The sequence below is a fragment of the Pleurodeles waltl genome, chromosome 12 (assembly GCF_031143425.1).
Source record: "Pleurodeles waltl isolate 20211129_DDA chromosome 12, aPleWal1.hap1.20221129, whole genome shotgun sequence".
NCBI lineage: Eukaryota > Metazoa > Chordata > Amphibia > Caudata > Salamandridae > Pleurodeles > Pleurodeles waltl.
Genome location: NC_090451.1, coordinates 6,456,338 through 6,481,716, shown reverse-complemented (window position 1 = coordinate 6,481,716; position 25,379 = coordinate 6,456,338). Strand labels below are relative to the sequence as shown.

At 43.4% G+C, this 25,379-nt stretch overlaps 4 non-coding genes across 4 annotated transcripts; all 4 read left to right on the top strand.

The window, feature by feature from the left end:
• Window positions 1-4,825: 4,825 nt before the first annotated feature.
• TRNAI-AAU (transfer RNA isoleucine (anticodon AAU)) lies at window positions 4,826-4,899 on the top strand. Its single transcript has one exon. It is a non-coding gene; the product is annotated as a tRNA-Ile (tRNA).
• Window positions 4,900-12,142: 7,243 nt separating this feature from the next.
• Window positions 12,143-12,216, top strand: TRNAI-AAU (transfer RNA isoleucine (anticodon AAU)). The gene has a single exon. It is a non-coding gene; the product is annotated as a tRNA-Ile (tRNA).
• Window positions 12,217-21,345: 9,129 nt separating this feature from the next.
• Window positions 21,346-21,419, top strand: TRNAI-AAU (transfer RNA isoleucine (anticodon AAU)). Its single transcript has one exon. It is a non-coding gene; the product is annotated as a tRNA-Ile (tRNA).
• A 3,591-nt stretch (window positions 21,420-25,010) lies between these two features.
• TRNAI-AAU (transfer RNA isoleucine (anticodon AAU)) lies at window positions 25,011-25,084 on the top strand. Its single transcript has one exon. It is a non-coding gene; the product is annotated as a tRNA-Ile (tRNA).
• The last annotated feature ends 295 nt before the right edge of the window (window positions 25,085-25,379 follow it).

The following is a 25,379-nucleotide window of genomic DNA, read 5'->3' as shown; positions in this document are numbered from 1 at the left end:
TAACCCAATTGTTCTGCTATTGCATTGAGGGATTTTGAATGCATGCTTCACTGTTGGTTAATGTAAAAGACAGCTACCTTATTCTCTGTCTTTACTGGCACATTTTTTTGAGACAGATGATGATGGGAAAACTTCAAAGCCCTGAAGATTACCATCAACTCCATCTATTTCCAGGTCCTCCGACTCTAGGAAATACCACTTGAATCGACAGGATCAGTCCAACACAGTAGCTCTCCAGCCAGGTTTGCTGGCATCTGTTGCGAGGAATTCAGGAGCATCCAGGTGTATTAGTGTCCACTTAGACCAGTGGTCTTCAAACTCTTTAATGCCGCATCCACCCAATGAGAAAAAAAAACATTGGTGCCTCCCCTCTGAATTGTCCACAATTCTTCTATTAAATTGACACTGTTTAAATATGTCTACACCTATTTAAACATTGCAGTTAAGTTCTGTTACTGCTTTAAAAATGCAATCAAATACATGACCCCAAATATACTATTCTGGTCAGGCCTGCCCTACTAACCAATTGCAGCGTCATGCTCTGCTGAGTAAACTGATCTCACGACAGTGAGGAATGCACAGGCCGGGTGGTGCCCGGCGCACAAAAGCGCGCCTTCTTGTGTTGTACGTCTCATCGCGCAAATGCAAACTCAGATTTCCTGCACTGTGGTCGGCAGGAGAGACATGGGAAGGCGCAGTAGGGAAGGCTTGAGCAACGAACCGTTGGCTATGTTTTGTTGTTACTTTGTTGACATGAGCTCAAGTAATTTGAAGCAGAAGGAACGGCCAGACCTAAAAAAAACTCTCTTACCTCCAACGCCGAATAACCACTATAATTATAATATCTCAAAAGCAGCTGGCCTTGTAAACTTAATGAGCAAGCAAGCCGATGCATTTTGGGTTTTGTTGTAAAAGAATAAAAATACTATCCCTCCTTTCCTTTTTTTCCGGCAACAAGCGATGTTACAAAGATATCACAGCACACAGTGAGATTGAGTGAAAGAGGAGGCACTGAGGCTGGCGTGCAGCACTCCACAGCTCTTGTTATTGTAATCCAGACAGGGGGCGGAAGGAGAAAAGTATGAAGGAATTGCGATAGTGAGACCAACTCTTCTATCTATCTGCATTACATGGAAAAAGGATATCTTTAGTACTCATAGCTGGTTAGCTCAGTTGGTTAGAGTGTGGTGCTAATAACGCCGAGGTCATGGGTTCGATCCCCGTACGGGCCAGGTTGCATTTTTTCTCTCAACTAAACTCTTTTTTTCTCATTTAATCAAGCTCTTATAAATCCATACACTCTGTTGCTCCAGTATACGTTCACTTTCCATTAGTCCTTCTTTTGCCACTGCTGACCAAAGCTCAAGCCGGCAGCGCCAGTAGAACAACACAAGTGCAAGGGATTGTCTCTCCAAGATGGAGACACTGCCTCAGACTATGTCTCGTGAGAGGTGGAGGGAGACCAAGAGCTGATTATTAGATGCGTGGGGATAAGAGGAACATAACTCAGGTGAACAGATTCTGGATAGTGATGCTATAGCTAGGATCAGCAACGTTACAGGGGAAAGGATAGGAAAATAATTAGGTGACAGAAGTATAGAAGTGGCTACAAGGGGGTGTGTCTCTTAAGAGGGCCGAAAGATACACTGAAGGCGAAGGTGAAGTGAAAGAAGAAAGAAAGATCAAAGGAAGTCGACAGTGATTGAGAGAAAACTCACAAAGGCAAATTGAGCAAAACACAAGGCCTGGGGAGTTAGACTACTTCAATGCAAATTTACGCCGCAGATGAGCATGACAACTGACCCTTGTACAGTGGTGCTGAAACAATTTTCAGTGTGGGGGTGCTGCCATCAAAGGGCTTCTGAAAATCCAGGAATCATACAAAGAACTAGTCCTGCGGAATGAGCCATGCACATTCAGAAAGAGTGGTGATGCGTTGGTTACTTATTGGTAATCTTCATTAGCCTTAGTCCATTGCATCCTTGTGACAGTCATTACAAAGTAAGGTGATGTCACCTTCCAACAGGAAGAAAGAACAGGAGGATCCTTAAATGCTAGCCCCATGCACCCAACCTGGGTGCCAAGCCCTTGCCAAAGGACTGATGGGAAGGTGGGCAGGATGTAATGTTTGTGACAAAGACAAGATGGACTAAGGGTAATGCAGAGTTCAAAACATTGGTACTCAAATGCAAAACAGAAAAATTATTAAGCCATAATGCTTGACAAATGTATGCTCTGTGGACAAAGTAGCCACCCTAGGAATTTCCTAGATTGTTACTCACTGGAATTCAACCCAGGAGGTGGCCATTCCTCTCGTAGACCATCCCTGAACTGGAAGATATTCTAAAAAGCCTTGCAAAGCCAGAAAAATTGACAACTTAATCCACCTACTCAGAGTCATAAAAGTCACCTTCTTGTCTTTTCCAGGCTGTCCAAAAGTCACAAACAAGGAGTCGGTTTTCCTGAACTGCAGAGGCCTGGTGACATGAATGAAAAGAGCTCTTTAAACATCAAGTGTATTCAGCAAATGTTCCTCCCGAGAGGAAGGAGAGGGAATGAGAGAAGGAAGAATTATTTCCTAAGATCTATCAAAAATAGACTTAACCTTTGCAGCAAAGGTAAGGCTAGGCCTTAAAGTTACCCCATCTTCCAAAGTATCAAATGAAGAGAGGACAGCATTTTAAGGCTCCCAGCTCCCCAATTGTTCTCAGCAAGGTGATAGGAAATAGGAAAATAACTTTATAGGAAACAATCTTTATGTCTACAGTATCCAGATCCTCAAAGAGATAAAATTGCAAAGCCTATAAAAGAGTAGGAAGATTCTGAGTTGGAGAAAATGGATTTTTCAACTGGTCTTACAATTAACAAAAGATCAGAACAGTCTAGACACCAAAGATGGTAACATCGACGAAGGTACAGAAAAGTCCCTAAAAACCTTTATCGCAAAGCAATGAGCTTTCAGAGTGGAAAGAGATTCAAGTGAAACTCATTCAGAAGAAAATGCAAAATAGCAGACAAACTACAGGTAGGTGCCAAAAGATCATGAGCAGAACATCACGTCTCAAAAGACTTCCAGTTCTTTGAGTAAGACTTCGAAGTAGAAGGCCTGCTGGAGTGCTGAATTAACTCCACTAAGGAAGAGGAAAGACCCTTTGCTAGCAGTCCAGACTTCTCAACCTCCAAAGCGATAGAGTGAGTTGGAGCAAGAAGGTCAGGGACGACGTTCTGAGAGAGACACACTTGAGCAGTACCCAAGGAGGTAGAAGAGCCAGGGGTTCAGAAGAGGAAACCATGACATCTCTGGCCAATAAGGGCCCACAAGAATAAAGTTCCCTCGCCCCTGCTGAGACTTGAAGAGAACCATCTGGATCAATAAAAAGTGGGGGAATGTATAAAGGAGACTTCTCAGCCACTTTATCACCAATACGTCCACTACCTAGGCTCCTTGTTCCGGAAGCCTGGATCAGAATCGACAAAGATGAGCATTGTCCTTGGTTGAAAAGAGATCCAGAAAGGGTTTCACAAACTCTCGGCATATCTCTCAAAACAACGACCTGGATAACGTCAACTCCAGCAAATTTGGAAACCTCCAGCTGTCTGCCATCACATTGTCGGTGCCCTTGATGTGTACTGCCGACGTGTGCAACAGGTTGATCTCTGCCCAATAACCCAATTGTTCTGCTATTGCATTGAGGGATTTTGAATGCATGCTTCACTGTTGGTTAATGTAAAATACAGCTACCTTATTCTCTGTCTTTACTGGCACATTTTTTTGAGACAGATGATGATGGGAAAACTTCAAAGCCCTGAAGATTACCATCAACTCCATCTATTTCCATGACCTCCGACTCTCTAGGAAAGACCACTTGAATCGACAGGATCAGTCCAACACAGTAGCTCTCCAGCCAGGTTTGCTGGCATCTGTTGCGAGGAATTCAGGAGCATCCAGGTGTATTAGTGTCCACTTAGACCAGTGGTCTTCAAACTCTTTAATGCCGCATCCACCCAATGGGAAAAAAAACCATTGGTGCCTCCCCTCTGAATTGTCCACAATTCTTCTATTAATTTGACACTGTTTAAATATGTCTACACCTATTTAAACATTGCAGTTAAGTTCTGTTACTGTTTTAAAAATGCAATCAAATACATGACCCCAAATATACTATTCTGGTCAGGCCTGCCCTACTAACCAATTGCAGCGTCATGCTCTGCTGAGTAAACTGATCTCACGACAGTGAGGAATGCACAGGCCGGGTGGTGCCCGGCGCACAAAAGCGCGCCTTCTTGTGTTGTACGTCTCTTCGCGCAAATGCAAACTCAGATTTCCTGCACTGTGGTCGGCAGGAGAGACATGGGAAGGCGCAGTAGGGAAGGCTTGAGCAACGAACCGTTGGCTATGTTTTGTTGTTACTTTGTTGACATGAGCTCAAGTAATTTGAAGCAGAAGGAACGGCCAGACCTAAAAAAAACTCTCTTACCTCCAACGCCGAAAAACCACTATAATTATAATATCTCAAAAGCAGCTGGCCTTGTAAACTTAATGACCAAGCAAGCCGATGCATTTTGGGTTTTGTTGTAAAAGAATAAAAATACTATCCCTCCTTTCCTTTTTTTCCGGCAACAAGCGATGTTACAAAGATATCACAGCACACAGTGAGATTGAGTGAAAGAAGAGGCACTGAGGCTGGCGTGCAGCACTCCACAGCTCTTGTTATTGTAATCCAGACATGGGGCGGAAGGAGAAAAGTATAAAGGAATTGCGATAGTGAGACCAACTCTTCTCTCTATATGCATTACATGGAAAAAGGATATCTTTAGTACTCATGGCTGGTTAGCTCAGTTGGTTAGAGTGTGGTGCTAATAACGCCAAGGTCATGGGTTCGATCCCCGTACGGGCCAGGTTGCATTTTTTCTCTCAACTAAACTCTTTTTTTCTCATTTAATCAAGCTCTTATGAATCCATACACTCTGTTGCTCCAGTATACGTTCACTTTCCATTAGTCCTTCTTTTGCCACTGATGACCAAAGCTCAAGCCGGCAGCGCCAGTAGAACAACACAAGTGCAAGGGATTGTCTCTCCAAGATGGAGACACTGCCTCAGACTATGTCTCGTGAGAGGTGGAGGGAGACCAAGAGCTGATTATTAGATGCGTGGGGATAAGAGGAACATAACTCAGGTGAACAGATTCTGGATAGTGATGCTATAGCTAGGATCAGCAACGTTACAGGGGAAAGGATAGGAAAATAATTAGGTGACAGAAGTATAGAAGTGGCTACAAGGGGGTGTGTCTCTTAAGAGGGCCGAAAGATACACTGAAGGCGAAGGTGAAGTGAAAGAAGAAAGAAAGATCAAAGGAAGTCGACAGTGATTGAGAGAAAACTCACAAGGGCAAATTGAGCAAAAGACAAGGCCTGGGGAGTTAGACTACTTCAATGCAAATTTACGCCGCAGATGAGCATGACAACTGACCCTTGTACAGTGGTGCTGAAACAATTTTCAGTGTGGGGGTGCTGCCATCAAAGGGCTTCTGAAAATCCAGGAATCATACAAAGAACTAGTCCTGCGGAATGAGCCACGCACATTCAGAAAGAGTGGTGATGCGTTGGTTACTTATTGGTAATCTTCATTAGCCTTAGTCCATTGCGTCCTTGTGACAGTCATTACAAAGTAAGGTGATGTCACCTTCCAACAGGAAGAAAGAACAGGAGGATCCTTAAATGCTAGCCCCATGCACCCAACCTGGGTGCCAAGCCCTTGCCAAAGGACTGATGGGAAGGTGGGCATGATGTAATGTTTGTGACAAAGACAAGATGGACTAAGGGTAATGCAGAGTTCAAAACATTGGTACTCAAATGCAAAACAGAAAAATTATTAAGCCATAATGCTTGACAAATGTATGCTCTGAGGACCAAGTAGCCACCCTAGGAATTTCCTAGATTGTTACTCACTGGAATTCAACCCAGGAGGTGGCCATTCCTCTCGTAGACCATCCCTGAACTGGAAGATATTCTAAAAAGCCTTGCAAAGCCAGAAAAATTGACAACTTAATCCACCTACTCAGAGTCATAAAAGTCACCTTCTTGTCTTTTCCAGGCTGTCCAAAAGTCACAAACAAGGAGTCGGTTTTCCTGAACTGCAGAGGCCTGGTGACATAAATGAAAAGAGCTCTTTAAACATCAAGTGAATTCAGAAAATATTCCTCCGGAGAGGAAGGAGAGGGAATGAAAGAAGGAAGAATTATTTCCTAAGATCTATCAAAAATAGACTTAACCTTTGCAGCAAAGGTAAGGCTAGGCCTTAAAGTTACCCCATCTTCCAAAGTATCAAATGAAGAGAGGACAGCATTTTAAGGCTCCCAGCTCCCCAATTGTTCTCAGCAAGGTGATAGGAAATAGGAAAATAAATTTATAGGAAACAATCTTTATGTCTACAGTATCCAGATCCTCAAAGAGATAATATTGCAAAGCCTATAAAAGAGTAGGAAGATTCTGAGTTGGAGAAAAGGGATTTTTCAACTGGTCTTACAATTGACAAAAGATCAGAACAGTCTAGACACCAAAGATTGTAACATCTTCGAAGGTACAGAAAAGTCCCTAAAAACCTTTATCGCAAAGCAATGAGCTTTCAGTGTGGAAAGAGATTCAAGTGAAACCCATTCAGAAGAAAATGCAAAATAGCAGACAAACTACAGGTAGGTGCCAAAAGATCATGAGCAGAACATCACGTCTCAAAAGACTTCCAGTTCTTTGAGTAAGACTTCGAAGTAGAAGGCCTGCTGGAGTGCTGAATTAACTCCACTAAGGAAGAGGAAAGACCCTTTGCTAGCAGTCCAGACTTCTCAACCTCCAAAGCGATAGAGTGAGTTGGAGCAAGAAGGTCAGGGATGACGTTCTGAGAGAGACACACTTGAGCAGTACCCAAGGAGGTAGAAGAGCCAGGGGTTCAGAAGAGGAAACCATGACATCTCTGGCCAATAAGGGCCCACAAGAATAAAGTTCCCTCGCCCCTGCTGAGACTTGAAGAGAACAATCTGGATCAATAAAAAGTGGGGGAATGTATAAAGGAGACTTCTCAGCCACTTTATCACCAATACGTCCACTACCTAGGCTCCTTGTTCCGGAAGCCTGGATCAGAATCGACAAAGATGAGCATTGTCCTTGTTTGAAAAGAGATCCAGAAAGGGTTTCACAAACTCTCGGCATATCTCTCAAAACAACGACCTGGATAACGTCAACTCCAGCAAATTTGGAAACCTCCAGCTGTCTGCCATCACATTGTCGGTGCCCTTGATGTGTACTGCCGACGTGTGCAACAGGTTGATCTCTGCCCAATAACCCAATTGTTCTGCTATTGCATTGAAGGATTTTGAATGCATGCTTCACTGTTGGTTAATGTAAAAGACAGCTACCTTATTCTCTGTCTTTACTAGCACATTTTTTTGAGACAGATGATGATGGGAAAACTTCAAAGCCCTGTAGGTTACCATCAACTCCATCTATTTCCATGACCTCCGACTCTCTAGGAAAGACCACTTGAATTGACAGGATCAGTCCAACACAGTAGCTCTCCAGCCAGGTTTGCTGGCATCTGTTGCGAAGATTCAGGAGCATCCAGGTATATTAGTGTCCACTTAGACCAGTGGTCTTCAAACTCTTTAATGCCGCATCCACCCAATGGGAAAAAAAAACATTGGTGCCTCCCCTCTGAATTGTCCACAATTCTTCTATTAAATTGACACTGTTTAAATATGTCTAGACCTATTTAAACATTGCAGTTAAGTTCTGTTACTGTTTTAAAAATGCAATCAAATACATGACCCCAAATATACTATTCTGGTCAGGCCTGCCCTACTAACCAATTGCAGCGTCATGCTCTGCTGAGTAAACTGATCTCACAACAGTGAGGAATGCACAGGCCGGGTGGTGCCCGGCGCACGAAAGCGCGCCTTCTTGTGTTGTACGTCTCTTCGCGCAAATGCAAACTCAGATTTCCTGCACTGTGGTCGGCAGGAGAGACATGGGAAGGCGCAGTAGGGAAGGCTTGAGCAACGAACCGTTGGCTATGTTTTGTTGTTACTTTGTTGACATGAGCTCAAGTAATTTGAAGCAGAAGGAACGGCCAGACCTAAAAAAAACTCTCTTACCTCCAACGCCGAATAACCACTATAATTATAATATCTCAAAAGCAGCTGGCCTTGTAAACTTAATGAGCAAGCAAGCCGATGCATTTTGGGTTTTGTTGTAAAAGAATAAAAATACTATCCCTCCTTTCCTTTTTTTCCGGCAACAAGCGATGTTACAAAGATATCACAGCACACAGTGAGATTGAGTGAAAGAAGAGGCACTGAGGCTGGCGTGCAGCACTCCACAGTTCTTGTTATTGTAATCCAGACAGGGGGCGGAAGGAGAAAAGTATGAAGGAATTGCGATAGTGAGACCAACTCTTCTATCTATCTCCATTACATGGAAAAAGGATATCTTTAGTGCTCATGGCTGGTTAGCTCAGTTGGTTAGAACGTGGTGCTAATAACGCCAAGGTCGTGGGTTCGATCTCGTACGGGCCAGGTTGCATTTTTTCTCTCAACTAAACTCTTTTTTTCTCATTTAATCAAGCTCTTATAAATCCATACACTCTGTTGCTCTAGTATACGTTCACTTTCCATTAGTCCTTCTTTTGCCACTGCTGACCAAAGCTCAAGCCGGCAGCGCCAGTAGAACAACACAAGTGCAAGGGATTGTCTCTCCAAGATGGAGACACTGCCTCAGACTATGTCTCGTGAGAGGTGGAGGGAGACCAAGAGCTGATTATTAGATGCGTGGGGATAAGAGGAACATAACTCAGGTGAACAGATTCTGGATAGTGATGCTATATCTAGGATCAGCAACGTTACAGGGGAAAGGATAGGAAAATAATTAGGTGACAGAAGTATAGAAGTGGCTACAAGGGGGTGTGTCTCTTAAGAGGGCCGAAAGATACACTGAAGGCGAAGGTGAAGTGAAAGAAGAAAGAAAGATCAAAGGAAGTCGACAGTGATTGAGAGAAAACTCACAAAGGCAAATTGAGCAAAAGACAAGGCCTGGGGAGTTAGACTACTTCAATGCAAATTTACGCTGCAGATGAGCATGACAACTGACCCTTGTACAGTGGTGCTGAAACAATTTTCAGTGTGGGGGTGCTGCCATCAAAGGGCTTCTGAAAATCCAGGAATCATACAAAGAACTAGTCCTGCGGAATGAGCCACGCACATTCAGAAAGAGTGGTGATGCGTTGGTTACTTATTGGTAATCTTCATTAGCCTTAGTCCATTGCGTCCTTGTGACAGTCATTACAAAGTAAGGTGATGTCACCTTCCAACAGGAAGAAAGAACAGGAGGATCCTTAAATGTTAGCCCCATGCACCCAACCTGGGTGCCAAGCCCTTGCCAAAGGACTGATGGGAAGGTGGGCAGGATGTAATGTTTGTGACAAAGACAAGATGGACTAAGGGTAATGCAGAGTTCAAAGCATTGGTACTCAAATGCAAAACCGAAAAATTATTAAGCCATAATGCTTGACAAATGTATGCTCTGAGGACCAAGTAGCCACCCTAGGAATTTCCTAGATTGTTACTCACTGGAATTCAACCCAGGAGGTGGCCATTCCTCTCGTAGACCATCCCTGAACTGGAAGATATTCTAAAACGCCTTGCAAAGCCAGAAAAATTGACAACTTAATCCACCTACTCAGAGTCATAAAAGTCACCTTCTTGTCTTTTCCAGGCTGTCCAAAAGTCACAAACAAGGAGTCGGTTTTCCTGAACTGCAGAGGCCTGGTGACATGAATGAAAAGAGCTCTTTAAACATCAAGTGTAATCAGGAAATGTTCCTCCGGAGAGGAAGGAGAGGGAATGAAAGAAGGAAGAATTATTTCCTAAGATCTATCAAAAATAGACTTAACCTTTGCAGCAAAGGTAAGGCTAGGCCTTAAAGTTACCCCATCTTCCAAAGTATCAAATGAAGAGAGGACAGCATTTTAAGGCTCCCAGCTCCCCAATTGTTCTCAGCAAGGTGATAGGAAATAGGAAAATAACTTTATAGGAAACAATCTTTATGTCTACAGTATCCAGATCCTCAAAGAGATAAAATTGCAAAGCCTATAAAAGAGTAGGAAGATTCTGAGTTGGAGAAAAGGGATTTTTCAACTGGTCTTACAATTGACAAAAGATCAGAACAGTCTAGACACCAAAGATTGTAACATCGACCAAGGTACAGAAAAGTCCCTAAAAACCTTTATCGCAAAGCAATGAGCTTTCAGAGTGGAAAGAGATTCAAGTGAAACCCATTCTGAAGAAAATGCAAAATACCAGACAAACTACAGGTAGGTGCCAAAAGATCATGAGCAGAACATCACGTCTCAAAAGACTTCCAGTTCTTTGAGTAAGACTTCGAAGTAGAAGGCCTGCTGGAGTGCTGAATTAACTCCACTAAGGAAGAGGAAACACCCTTTGCTATCAGTCCAGACTTCTCAACCTCCAAAGCGATAGAGTGAGTTGGAGCAAGAAGGTCAGGGACGACGTTCTGACAGAGACACACTTGAGCAGTACTCAAGGAGGTAGAAGAGCCAGGGGTTCAGAAGAGGAAACCATGACATCTCTGGCCAATAAGGGCCCACAAGAATAAAGTTCCCTCCCCCTGCTGAGACTTGAAGAGAACCATCTGGATCAATAAAAAGTGGGGGAATGTATAAAGGAGACTTCTCAGCCACTTTATCACCAATACGTCCACTACCTAGGCTCCTTGTTCCGGAAGCCTGGATCAGAATCGACAAAGATGAGCATTGTCCTTGTTTGAAAAGAGATCCAGAAAGGGTTTCACAAACTCTCGGCATATATCTCAAAACAACGACCTGGATAACGTCAACTCCAGCAAATTTGGAAACCTCCAGCTGTCTGCCATCACATTGTCGGTGCCCTTGATGTGTGCAACAGGTTGATCTCTGCCCAATAACCCAATTGTTCTGCTATTGCATTGAAGGATTTTGAATGCATGCTTCACTGTTGGTTAATGTAAAAGACAGCTACCTTATTCTCTGTCTTTACTAGCACATTTTTTTGAGACAGATGATGATGGGAAAACTTCAAAGCCCTGTAGGTTACCATCAACTCCATCTATTTCCATGACCTCCGACTCTCTAGGAAAGACCACTTGAATCGACAGGATCAGTCCAACACAGTAGCTCTCCAGCCAGGTTTGCTGGCATCTGTTGCGAGGATTCAGGAGCATCCAGGTATATTAGTGTGCACTTAGACCAGTGGTCTTCAAACTCTTTAATGCCGCATCCACCCAATGGAAAAAAACAAAATTGGTGCCTCCCCTCTGAATTGTCCACAATTCTTCTATTAAATTGACACTGTTTAAATATGTCTAGACCTATTTAAACATTGCAGTTAAGTTCTGTTACTGTTTTAAAAATGCAATCAAATACATGACCCCAAATATACTATTCTGGTCAGGCCTGCCCTACTAACCAATTGCAGCGTCATGCTCTGCTGAGTAAACTGATCTCACGACAGTGAGGAATGCATAGGCCGGGTGGTGCCCGGCGCACAAAAGCACGCCTTCTTGTGTTGTACGTCTCTTCGCGCAAATGCAAACTCAGATTTCCTGCACTGTGGTCGGCAGGAGAGACATGGGAAGGCGCAGTAGGGAAGGCTTGAGCAACGAACCGTTGGCTATGTTTTGTTGTTACTTTGTTGACATGAGCTCAAGTAATTTGAAGCAGAAGGAACGGCCAGACCTAAAAAAAACTCTCTTACCTCCAACGCCGAATAACCACTATAATTATAATATCTCAAAAGCAGCTGGCCTTGTAAACTTAATGAGCAAGCAAGCCGATGCATTTTGGGTTTTGTTGTAAAAGAATAAAAATACTATCCCTCCTTTCCTTTTTTTCCGGCAACAAGCGATGTTACAAAGATATCACAGCACACAGTGAGATTGAGTGAAAGAAGAGGCACTGAGGCTGGCGTGCAGTACTCCACAGCTCTTGTTATTGTAATCCAGACAGGGGGCGGAAGGAGAAAAGTATGAAGGAATTGCGATAGTGAGACCAACTCTTCTATCTATCTGCATTACATGGAAAAAGGATATCTTTAGTACTCATGGCCGGTTAGCTCAGTTGGTTAGAGCGTGGTGCTAATAACGCCAAGGTCGTGGGTTTGATCCCCGTACGGGCCAGGTTGCATTTTTTCTCTCAACTAAACTCTTTTTTTCTCATTTAATCAAGCTCTTATAAATCCATACACTCTGTTGCTCCAGTATACGTTCACTTTCCATTAGTCCTTCTTTTGCCACTGCTGACCAAAGCTCAAGCAGGCAGCGCCAGTAGAACACCACAAGTGCAAGGGATTGTCTCTCCAAGATGGAGACACTGCCTCAGACTATGTCTCGTGAGAGGTGGAGGGAGACCAAGAGCTGATTATTAGATGCGTGGGGATAAAAGGAACATAACTCAGGTGAACAGATTCTGGATAGTGATGCTATAGCTAGGATCAGCAACGTTACAGGGGAAAGGATAGGAAAATAATTAGGTGACAGAAGTATAGAAGTGGCTACAAGGGGGTGTGTCTCTTAAGAGGGCCGAAAGATACACTGAAGGCGAAGGTGAAGTGAAAGAAGAAAGAAAGATCAAAGGAAGTCGACAGTGATTGAGAGAAAACTCACAAAGGCAAATTGAGCAAAAGACAAGGCCTGGGGAGTTAGACTACTTCAATGCAAATTTACGCCGCAGATGAGCATGACAACTGACCCTTGTACAGTGGTGCTGAAACAATTTTCAGTGTGGGGGTGCTGCCATCAAAGGGCTTCTGAAAATCCAGGAATCATACAAAGAACTAGTCCTGCGGAATGAGCCACGCACATTCAGAAAGAGTGGTGATGCGTTGGTTACTTATTGGTAATCTTCATTAGCCTTAGTCCATTGCGTCCTTGTGACAGTCATTACAAAGTAAGCTGATGTCACCTTCCAACAGGAAGAAAGAACAGGAGGATCCTTAAATGCTAGCCCCATGCACCCAACCTGCGTGCCAAGCCCTTGCCAATGGACTGATGGGAAGGTGGGCAGGATGTAATGTTTGTGACAAAGACAAGATGGACTAAGGGTAATGCAGAGTTCAAAACATTGGTTCTCAAACAAAAAACAGAAAAATTATTAAGCCATAATGCTTGACAAATGTATGCTCTGAGGACCAAGTAGCCACCCTAGGAATTTCCTAGATTGTTACTCACTGGAATTCAACCCAGGAGGTGGCCATTCCTCTCGTAGACCATCCCTGAAGTGGAAGATATTCTAAAAAGCCTTGCAAAGCCAGAAAAATTTACAACTTAATCCACCTACTCAGAGTCATAAAAGTCACCTTCTTGTCTTTTCCAGGCTGTCCAAAAGTCACAAACAAGGAGTCGGTTTTCCTGACCTGCAGAGGCCTGGTGACATGAATGAAAAGAGCTCTTTAAACATCAAGTGTATTCATCAAATGTTCCTCCGGAGAGGAAGGAGAGGGAAGGAAAGAAGGAAGAATTATTTCCTAAGATCTATCAAAAATAGACTTAACCTTTGCAGCAAAGGTAAGGCTAGGCCTTAAAGTTACCCCATCTTCCAAAGTATCAAATGAAGAGAGGACAGCATTTTAAGGCTCCCAGCTCCCCAATTGTTCTCAGCAAGGTGATAGGCAATAGGAAAATAACTTTATAGGAAACAATCTTTATGTCTACAGTATCCAGATCCTCAAAGAGATAAAATTGCAAAGCCTATAAAAGAGTAGGAAGATTCTGAGTTGGAGAAAAGGGATTTTTCAACTGGTCTTACAATTGACAAAAGATCAGAACAGTCTAGACACCAAAGATTGTAACATTGACGAAGGTACAGAAAAGTCCCTAAAAACCTTTATCGCAAAGCAATGAGCTTTCAGAGTGGAAAGAGATTCAAGTGAAACCCATTCAGAAGAAAATGCAAAATAGCAGACAAACTACAGGTAGGTGCCAAAAGATCATGAGCAGAACATCACGTCTCAAAAGACTTCCAGTTCTTTGAGTAAGACTTCGAAGTAGAAGGCCTGCTGGAGTGCTGAATTAACTCCACTAAGGAAGAGGAAAGACCCTTTGCTAGCAGTCCAGACTTCTCAACCTCCAAAGCGATAGAGTGAGTTGGAGCAAGAAGGTCAGGGACGACGTTCTGACAGAGACACACTTGAGCAGTACTCAAGGAGGTAGAAGAGCCAGGGGTTCAGAAGAGGAAACCATGACATCTCTGGCCAATAAGGGCCCATAAGAATAAAGTTCCCTCCCCCTGCTGAGACTTGAAGAGAACCATCTGGATCAATAAAAAGTGGGGGAATGTATAAAGGAGACTTCTCAGCCACTTTATCACCAATACGTCCACTACCTAGGCTCCTTGTTCCGGAAGCCTGGATCAGAATCGACAAAGATGAGCATTGTCCTTGTTTGAAAAGAGATCCAGAAAGGGTTTCACAAACTCTCGGCATATCTCTCAAAACAACGACCTGGATAACGTCAACTCCAGCAAATTTGGAAACCTCCAGCTGTCTGCCATCACATTGTCGGTGCCCTTGATGTGTACTGCCGACGTGTGCAACAGGTTGATCTCTGCCCAATAACCCAATTCTTCTGCTATTGCATTGAAGGATTTTGAATGCATGCTTCACTGTTGGTTAATGTAAAAGACAGCTACCTTATTCTCTGTCTTTACTAGCACATTTTTTTGAGACAGATGATGATGGGAAAACTTCAAAGCCCTGTAGATTACCATCAACTCCATCTATTTCCATGACCTCCGACTCTCTAGGAAAGACCACTTGAATCGACTTGATCAGTCCAACACAGTAGCTCTCCAGCCAGGTTTGCTGGCATCTGTTGCGAGGATTCAGGAGCATCCAGGTATATTAGTGTGCACTTAGACCAGTGGTCTTCAAACTCTTTAATGCCGCATCCACCCAATGAAAAAAAAAAAAATTGGTGCCTCCCCTCTGAATTGTCCACAATTCTTCTATTAAATTGACACTGTTTAAATATGTCTAGACCTATTTAAACATTGCAGTTAAGTTCTGTTACTGTTTTAAAAATGCAATCAAATACATGACCCCAAATATACTATTCTGGTCAGGCCTGCCCTACTAACCAATTGCAGCGTCATGCTCTGCTCAGTAAACTGATCTCACGACAGTGAGGAATGCACAGGCCGGGTGGTGCCCGGCGCACAAAAGCGCGCCTTCTTGTGTTGTACGTCTCTTCGCGCAAATGCAAACTCAGATTTCCTGCACTGTGGTCGGCAGGAGAGACATGGCAAGGCGCAGTAGGGAAGGCTTGAGCAACGAACCGTTGGCTATGTTTTGTTGTTACTTTGTTGACATGAGCTCAAGTAATTTGAAGCAGAAGGAACGGCCAGACCTAAAAAAAACTCTCTTACCTCCAACGCCGAATAACCACTATAATTATAATATCTCAAAAGCAGTAAGTATCAAATGAAGAGAGGACAGCATTTTAAGGCTCCCAGCTCCCCAATTGTTCTCAGCAAGGTGATAGGAAATAGGAAAATAACTTTATAGGAAACAATCTTTATGTCTACGGTATCCAGATCCTCAAAGAGATAAAATTGCAAAGCCTATAAAAGAGTAGGAAGATTCTGAGTTGGAGAAAAGGGATTTTTCAACTGGTCTTACAATTGACAAAAGATCAGAACAGTCTAGACACCAAAGATTGTAACATCGACGAAGGTACAGAAAAGTCCCTAAAAACCTTTATCGCAAAGCAATGAGCTTTCAGAGTGGAAAGAGATTCAAGTGAAACCCATTCAGAAGAAAATGCAAAATAGCAGACAAACTACAGGTAGGTGCCAAAAGTTCATGAGCAGAACATCACGTCTCAAAAGACTTCCAGTTCTTTGAGTAAGACTTCGAAGTAGAAGGCCTGCTGGAGTGCTGAATTAACTCCACTAAGGAAGAGGAAAGACCCTTTGCTAGCAGTCCAGACTTCTCAACCTCCAAAGCGATAGAGTGAGTTGGAGCAAGAAGGTCAGGGACGACGTTCTGAGAGAGACACACTTGAGCAGTACCCAAGGAGGTAGAAGAGCCAGGGGTTCAGAAGAGGAAACCATGACATCTCTGGCCAATAAGGGCCCACAAGAATAAAGTTCCCTCGCCCCTGCTGAGACTTGAAGAGAACCATCTGGATCAATAAAAAGTGGGGGAATGTATAAAGGAGACTTCTCAGCCACTTTATCACCAATACGTCCACTACCTAGGCTCCTTGTTCCGGAAGCCTGGATCAGAATCGACAAAGATGAGCATTGTCCTTGTTTGAAAAGAGATCCAGAAAGGGTTTCACAAACTCTCGTCATATCTCTCAAAACAACGACCTGGATAACGTCAACTCCAGCAAATTTGGAAACCTCCAGCTGTCTGCCATCACATTGTCGGTGCCCTTGATGTGTACTGCCGACGTGTGCAACAGGTTGATCTCTGCCCCATAACCCAATTGTTCTGCTATTGCATTGAGGGATTTTGAATGCATGCTTCACTGTTGGTTAATGTAAAAGACAGCTACCTTATTCTCTGTCTTTACTAGCACATTTTTTTGAGACAGATGATGAATGGAAAACTTCAAAGCCCTGAAGATTACCATCAACTCCATCTATTTCCATGACCTCTGACTCTCTAGGAAAGACCACTTGAATCGACAGGATCAGTCCAACACAGTAGCTCTCCAGCCACGTTTGCTGGCATCTGTTGCGAGGAATTCAGGAGCATCCAGGTGTATTAGTGTCCACTTAGACCAGTGGTATTCAAACTCTTTAATGCCGTATCCACCCAATGGGGAAAAAAAACATTGGTGCCTCCCCTCTGAATTGTCCACAATTCTTCTATTAAATTGACACTGTTTAAATATGTCTAGACCTATTTAAACATTGCAGTTAAGTTCTGTTACTGTTTTAAAAATGCAATCAAATACATGACCCCAAATATACTATTCTGGTCAGGCCTGCCCTACTAACCAATTGCAACGTCATGCTCTGCTGAGTAAACTGATCTCACGACAGTGAGGAATGCACAGGCCGGGTGGTGCCCGGCGCACAAAAGCGCGCCTTCTTGTGTTGTACGTCTCTTCGCGCAAATGCAAACTCAGATTTCCAGCACTGTGGTCGGCAGGAGAGACATGGGAAGGCGCAGTAGGGAAGGCTTGAGCAACGAACCGTTGGCTATGTTTTGTTGTTACTTTGTTGACATGAGCTCAAGTAATTTGAAGCAGAAGGAACGGCCAGACCTAAAAAAAACTCTCTTACCTCCAACGCCGAATAACCACTATAATTATAATATCTCAAAAGCAGCTGGCCTTGTAAACTTAATGAGCAAGCAAGCCGATGCATTTTGGGTTTTGTTGTAAAAGAATAAAAATACTATCCCTCCTTTCCTTTTTTTCCGGCAACAAGCGATGTTACAAAGATATCACAGCACACAGTGAGATTGAGTGAAAGAAGAGGCACTGAGGCTGGTGTGCAGCACTCCACAGCTCTTGTTATTGTAATCCAGACAGGGGGCGGAAGGAGAAAAGTATGAAGGAATTGCGATAGTGAGACCAACTCTTCTATCTATCTGCATTACATGGAAAAAGGATATCTTTAGTACTCATGGCCGGTTAGCTCAGTTGGTTTGAGCGTGGTGCTAATAAGGCCAAGGTCGTGGGTTCGATCCCCGTACGGGCCAGGTTGCATTTTTTCTCTCAACTAAACTCTTTTTTTCTCATTTAATCAAGCTCTTATAAATCCATACACTCTGTTGCTCCAGTATACGTTCACTTTCCATTAGTCCTTCTTTTGCCACTGCTGACCAAAGCTCAAGCCGGCAGCGCCAGTAGAACACCACAAGTGCAAGGGATTGTCTCTCCAAGATGGAGACACTGCCTCAGACTATGTCTCGTGAGAGGTGGAGGGAGACCAAGAGCTGATTATTAGATGCGTGGGGATAAGAGGAACATAACTCAGGTGAACAGATTCTGGATAGTGATGCTATAGCTAGGATCAGCAACGTTACAGGGGAAAGGATAGGAAAATAATTAGGTGACAGAAGAATAGAAGTGGCTACAAGGGGGTGTGTCTCTTAAGAGGGCCGAAAGATAGACTGAAGGCGAAGGTGAAGTGAAAGAAGAAAGAAAGATCAAAGGAAGTCGACAGTGATTGAGAGAAAACTCACAAAGGCAAATTGAGCAAAAGACAAGGCCTGGGGAGTTAGACTACTTCAATGCAAATTTACGCCGCAGATGAGCATGACAACTGACCCTTGTACAGTGGTGCTGAAACAATTTTCAGTGTGGGGGTGCTGCCATCAAAGGGCTTCTGAAAATCCAGGAATCATACAAAGAACTAGTCCTGCGGAATGAGCCACGCACATTCAGAAAGAGTGGTAATGCTTTGGTTACTTATTGGTAATCTTCATTAGCCTTAGTCCATTGCGTCCTTGTGACAGTCATTATAAAGTAAGGTGATGTCACCTTCCAACAGGAAGAAAGAACAGGAGGATCCTTAAATGCTAGCCCCATGCACCCAACCTGGGTGCCAAGCCCTTGCCAAAGGACTGATGGGAAGGTGGGCAGGATGTACTGTTTGTGACAAAGACAAGATGGACTAATTGTAATGCAGAGTTCAAAACATTGGTACTCAAATGCAAAACAGAAAAATTATTAAGCCATAATGCTTGACAAATGTATGCTCTGAGGACCAAGTAGCCACCCTAGGAATTTCCTAGATTGTTACTCACTGGAATTCAACCCAGGAGGTGGCCATTCCTCTCGTAGACCATCCCTGAACTGGAAGATATTCTAAAAAGCCTTGCAAAGCCAGAAAAATTGACAACTTAATCCACCTACTCAGAGTCATAAAAGTCACCTTCTTGTCTTTTCCAGGCTGTCCAAAAGTCACAAACAAGGAGTCGGTTTTCCTGAACTGCAGAGGCCTGGTGACATGAATGAAAAGAGCTCTTTAAACATCAAGTGTATTCAGCAAATGTTCCTCCGGAGAGGAAGGAGAGGGTAGGAAAGAAGGAAGAATTATTTCCTAAGATCTATCAAAAATAGACTTAACCTTTGCAGCAAAGGTAAGGCTAGGCCTTAAAGTTACCCCATCTTCCAAAGTATCAAATGAAGAGAGGACAGCATTTTAAGGCTCCCAGCTCCCCAATTGTTCTCAGCAAGGTGATAGGCAATAGGAAAATAACTTTATAGGAAACAATCTTTATGTCTACAGTATCCAGATCCTCAAAGAGATAAAATTGCAAAGCCTATAAAAGAGTAGGAAGATTCTGAGTTGGAGAAAAGGGATTTTTCAACTGGTCTTACAATTGACAAAAGATCAGAACAGTCTAGACACCAAAGATTGTAACATCGACGAAAGTACAGAAAAGTCCCTAAAAACCTTTATCGCAAAGCAATGAGCTTTCAGAGTGGAAAGAGATTCAAGTGAAACCCATTCAGAAGAAAATGCAAAATAGCAGACAAACTACAGGTAGGTGCCAAAAGATCATGAACAGAACATCACGTCTCAAAAGACTTCCAGTTCTTTGAGTAAGACTTCGAAGTAGAAGGCCTGCTGGAGTGCTGAATTAACTCCACTAAGGAAGAGGAAAGACCCTTTGCTAGCAGTCCAGACTTCTCAACCTCCAAAGCGATAGAGTGAGTTGGAGCAAGAAGGTCAGGGACGACGTTCTGACAGAGACACACTTGAGCAGTACTCAAGGAGGTAGAAGAGCCAGGGGTTCAGAAGAGGAAACCATGACATCTCTGGCCAATAAGGGCCCACAAGAATAAAGTTCCCTCCCCCCTGCTGAGACTTGAAGAGAACCATCTGGATCAATAAAAAGTGGGGGAATGTATAAAGGAGACTTCTCAGCCACTTTATCACCAATACGTCCACTACCTAGGCTCCTTGTTCCGGAAGCCTGGATCAGAATCGACAAAGATGAGCATTGTCCTTGTTTGAAAAGAGATCCAGAAAGGGTTTCACAAACTCTCGGCATATCTCTCAAAACAACGACCTGGATAACGTCAACTCCAGCAAATTTGGAAACCTCCAGCTGTCTGCCATCACATTGTCGGTGCCCTTGATGTGTACTGCCGACGTGTGCAACAGGTTGATCTCTGCCCAATAACCCAATTGTTCTGCTATTGCATTGAAGGATTTTGAATGCATGCTTCACTGTTGGTTAATGTAAAAGACAGCTACCTTATTCTCTGTCTTTACTAGCACATTTTTTTGAGACAGATGATGATGGGAAAACTTCAAAGCCCTGTAGATTACCATCAACTCCATCTATTTCCATGACCTCCGACTCTCTAGGAAAGACCACTTGAATCGACAGGATCAGTCCAACACAGTAGCTCTCCAGCCAGGTTTGCTGGCATCTATTGCGAGGATTCAGGAGCATCCAGGTATATTAGTGTGCACTTAGACCAGTGGTCTTCAAACTCTTTAATGCCGCATCCACCCAATGGAAAAAAAAAAAAATGGTGCCTCCCCTCTGAATTGTCCACAATTCTTCTATTAAATTGACACTGTTTAAATATGTCTAGACCTATTTAAACATTGCAGTTAAGTTCTGTTACTGTTTTAAAAATGCAATCAAATACATGACCCCAAATATACTATTCTGGTCAGGCCTGCCCTACTAACCAATTGCAGCGTCATGCTCTGCTGAGTAAACTGATCTCACGACAGTGAGGAATGCACAGGCCGGGTGGTGCCGGGCGCACAAAAGCGCGCCTTCTTGTGTTGTACGTCTCTTCGCGCAAATGCAAACTCAGATTTCCTGCACTGTGGTCGGCAGGAGAGACATGGGAAGGCGCAGTAGGGAAGGCTTGAGCAACGAACCGTTGGCTATGTTTTGTTGTTACTTTGTTGACATGAGCTCAAGTAATTTGAAGCAGAAGGAACGGCCAGACCTAAAAAAAACTCTCTTACCTCCAACGCCGAATAACCACTATAATTATAATATCTCAAAAGCAGCTGGCCTTGTAAACTTAATGACCAAGCAAGCCAATGCATTTTGGGTTTTGTTGTAAAAGAATAAAAATACTATCCATCCTTTCCTTTTTTTCCGGCAACAAGCGATGTTACAAAGATATCACAGCACACAGTGAAATTGAGTGAAAGAAGAGGCACTGAGGCTGGCGAGCAGCACTCCACAGCTCTTGTTATTGTAATCCAGACAGGGGGCGGAAGGAGAAAAGTATGAAGGAATTGCGATAGTGAGACCAACTCTTCTATCTATCCGCATTACATGGAAAAATGATATCCTTAGTACTCATGGCTGGTTAGCTCAGTTGGTTAGAGCGTGGTGCTAATAACGCCAAGGTCGTGGGTTCGATCCCCGTACGGGCCAGGTTGCATTTTTTCTCTCAACCAAACTCTTTTTTTCTCATTTAATCAAGCTCTTATAAATCCATACACTCTGTTGCTCCAGTATACGTTCACTTTCCATTAGTCCTTCTTTTGCCACTACTGACCAAAGCTCAAGCCGGCAGCGCCAGTAGAACAACACAAGTGCAAGGGATTGTCTCTCCAAGATGGAGACACTGCCTCAGACTATGTCTCGTGAGAGGTGGAGGGAGACCAAGATCTGATTATTAGATGCGTGGGGATAAGAGGAACATAACTCAGGTGAACAGATTCTGGATAGTGATGCTATAGCTAGGATCAGCAACGTTACAGGGGAAAGGATTGGAAAATAATTAGGTGACAGAAGTATAGAAGTGGCTACAAGGGGGTGTGTCTCTTAAGAGGGCCGAAAGATACACTGAAGGCGAAGGTGAAGTGAAAGAAGAAAGAAAGATCAAAGGAAGTCGACAGTGATTGAGAGAAAACTCACAAAGGCAAATTGAGCAAAAGACAAGGCCTGGGGAGTTAGACTACTTCAATGCAAATTTACGCCGCAGATGAGCATGACAACTGACCCTTGTACAGTGGTGCTGAAACAATTTTCAGTGTGGGGGTGCTGCCATCAAAGGGCTTCTGAAAATCCAGGAATCATACAAAGAACTAGTCCTGCGGAATGAGCCACGCACATTCAGAAAGAGTGGTGATGCGTTGGTTACTTATTGGTAATCTTCATTAGCCTTAGTCCATTGCGTCCTTGTGACAGTCATTACAAAGTAAGGTGATGTCACCTTCCAACAGGAAGAAAGAACAGGAGGATCCTTAAATGCTAGCCCCATGCACCCAACCTGGGTGCCAAGCCCTTGCCAAAGGACTGATGGGAAGGTGGGCAGGATGTAATGTTTGTGACAAAGACAAGATGGACTAATTGCAATGCAGAGTTCAAAACATTGGTATTCAAATGCAAAACAGAAAAATGATTAAGCCATAATGCTTGACAAATGTATGCTCTGAGGACCAAGTAGCCACCCTAGGAATTTCCTAGATTGTTACTCACTGGAATTCAACCCAGGAGGTGGCCATTCCTCTCGTAGACCATCCCTGAACTGGAAGATATTCTAAAAAGCCTTGCAAAGCCAGAAAAATTGACAACTTAATCCACCTACTCAGAGTCATAAAAGTCACCTTCTTGTCTTTTCCAGGCTGTCCAAAAGTCACAAACAAGGAGTCGGTTTTCCTGAACTGCAGAGGCCTGGTGACATGAATGAAAAGAGCTTTTTAAACATCAAGTGTATTCAGCAAATGTTCCTCCCGAGAGGAAGGAGAGGGAATGAAAGAAGGAAGAATTATTTCCTAAGATCTATCAAAAATAGACTTAACCTTTGCAGCAAAGGTAAGGCTAGGCCTTAAAGTTACCCCATCTTCCAAAGTATCAAATGAAGAGAGGACAGCATTTTAAGGCTCCCAGCTCCCCAATTGTTCTCAGCAAGGTGATAGGAAATAGGAAAATAACTTTATAGGAAACAATCTTTATGTCTACAGTATCCATATCCTCAAAGAGATAAAATTGCAAAGCCTATAAAAGAGTAGGAAGATTCTGAGTTGGAGAAAAGGGATTTTTCAACTGGTCTTACAATTGACAAAAGATCAGAACAGTCTAGACACCAAAGATTGTAACATTGACGAAGGTACAGAAAAGTCCCTAAAAACCTTTATCGCAAAGCAATGAGCTTTCAGAGTGGAAAGAGATTCAAGTGAAACCCATTCAGAAGAAAATGCAAAATAGCAGACAAACTACAGGTAGGTGCCAAAAGATCATGAGCAGAACATCACGTCTCAAAAGACTTCCAGTTCTTTGAGTAAGACTTCGAAGTAGAAGGCCTGCTGGAGTGCTGAATTAACTCCACTAAGGAAGAGGAAAGACCCTTTGCTAGCAGTCCAGACTTCTCAACCTCCAAAGCGATAGAGTGAGTTGGAGCAAGAAGGTCAGGGACGACGTTCTGACAGAGACACACTTGAGCAGTACTCAAGGAGGTAGAAGAGCCAGGGGTTCAGAAGAGGAAACCATGACATCTCTGGCCAATAAGGGCCCACAAGAATAAAGTTCCCTCCCCCCTGCTGAGACTTGAAGAGAACCATCTGGATCAATAAAAAGTGGGGGAATGTATAAAGGAGACTTCTCAGCCACTTTATCACCAATACGTCCACTACCTAGGCTCCTTGTTCCGGAAGCCTGGATCAGAATCGACAAAGATGAGCATTGTCCTTGTTTGAAAAGAGATCCAGAAAGGGTTTCACAAACTCTCGGCATATCTCTCAAAACAACGACCTGGATAACGTCAACTCCAGCAAATTTGGAAACCTCCAGCTGTCTGCCATCACATTGTCGGTGCCCATGATGTGTACTGCCGACGTGTGCAACAGGTTGATCTCTGCCCAATAACCCAATTCTTCTGCTATTGCATTGAAGGATTTTGAATGCATGCTTCACTGTTGGTTAATGTAAAAGACAGCTACCTTATTCTCTGTCTTTACTAGCACATTTTTTTGAGACAGATGATGATGGGAAAACTTCAAAGCCCTGTAGATTACCATCAACTCCATCTATTTCCATGACCTCCGACTCTCTAGGAAAGACCACTTGAATCGACTTGATCAGTCCAACACAGTAGCTCTCCAGCCAGGTTTGCTGGCATCTGTTGCGAGGATTCAGGAGCATCCAGGTATATTAGTGTGCACTTAGACCAGTGGTCTTCAAACTCTTTAATGCCGCATCCACCCAATGGAAAAAAAAAAAATTGGTGCCTCCCCTCTGAATTGTCCACAATTCTTCTATTAAATTGACACTGTTTAAATATGTCTAGACCTATTTAAACATTGCAGTTAAGTTCTGTTACTGTTTTAAAAATGCAATCAAATACATGACCCCAAATATACTATTCTGGTCAGGCCTGCCCTACTAACCAATTGCAGCGTCATGCTCTGCTCAGTAAACTGATCTCACGACAGTGAGGAATGCACAGGCCGGGTGGTGCCCGGCGCACAAAAGCGCGCCTTCTTGTGTTGTACGTCTCTTCGCGCAAATGCAAACTCAGATTTCCTGCACTGTGGTCGGCAGGAGAGACATGGCAAGGCGCAGTAGGGAAGGCTTGAGCAACGAACCGTTGGCTATGTTTTGTTGTTACTTTGTTGACATGAGCTCAAGTAATTTGAAGCAGAAGAACGGCCAGACCTAAAAAAAACTCTTTTACCTCCAATGCCGAATAACCACTATAATTATAATATCTCAAAAGCAGCTGGCCTTGTAAACTTAATGACCAAGCAAGCCAATGCATTTTGGGTTTTGTTGTAAAAGAATAAAAATACTATCCATCCTTTCCTTTTTTTCCGGCAACAAGCGATGTTACAAAGATATCACAGCACACAGTGAAATTGAGTGAAAGAAGAGGCACTGAGGCTGGCGAGCAGCACTCCACAGCTCTTGTTATTGTAATCCAGACAGGGGGCGGAAGGAGAAAAGTATGAAGGAATTGCATTAGTGAGACCAACTCTTCTATCTATCTGCATTACATGGAAAAAGGATATCCTTAGTACTCATGGCTGGTTAGCTCAGTTGGTTAGAGCGTGGTGCTAATAACGCCAAGGTCGTGGGTTCGATCCCCGTACGGGCCAGGTTGCATTTTTTCTCTCAACTAAACTCTTTTTTTCTCATTTAATCAAGCTCTTATAAATCCATACACTCTGTTGCTCCAGTATACGTTCACTTTCCATTAGTCCTTCTTTTGCCACTACCGACCAAAGCTCAAGCCGGCAGCGCCAGTAGAACAACACAAGTGAAAGGGATTGTCTCTCCAAGATGGAGACACTGCCTCAGACTATGTCTCGTGAGAGGTGGAGGGAGACCAAGAGCTGATTATTAGATGCGTGGGGATAAGAGGAACATAACTCAGGTGAACAGATTCTGGAT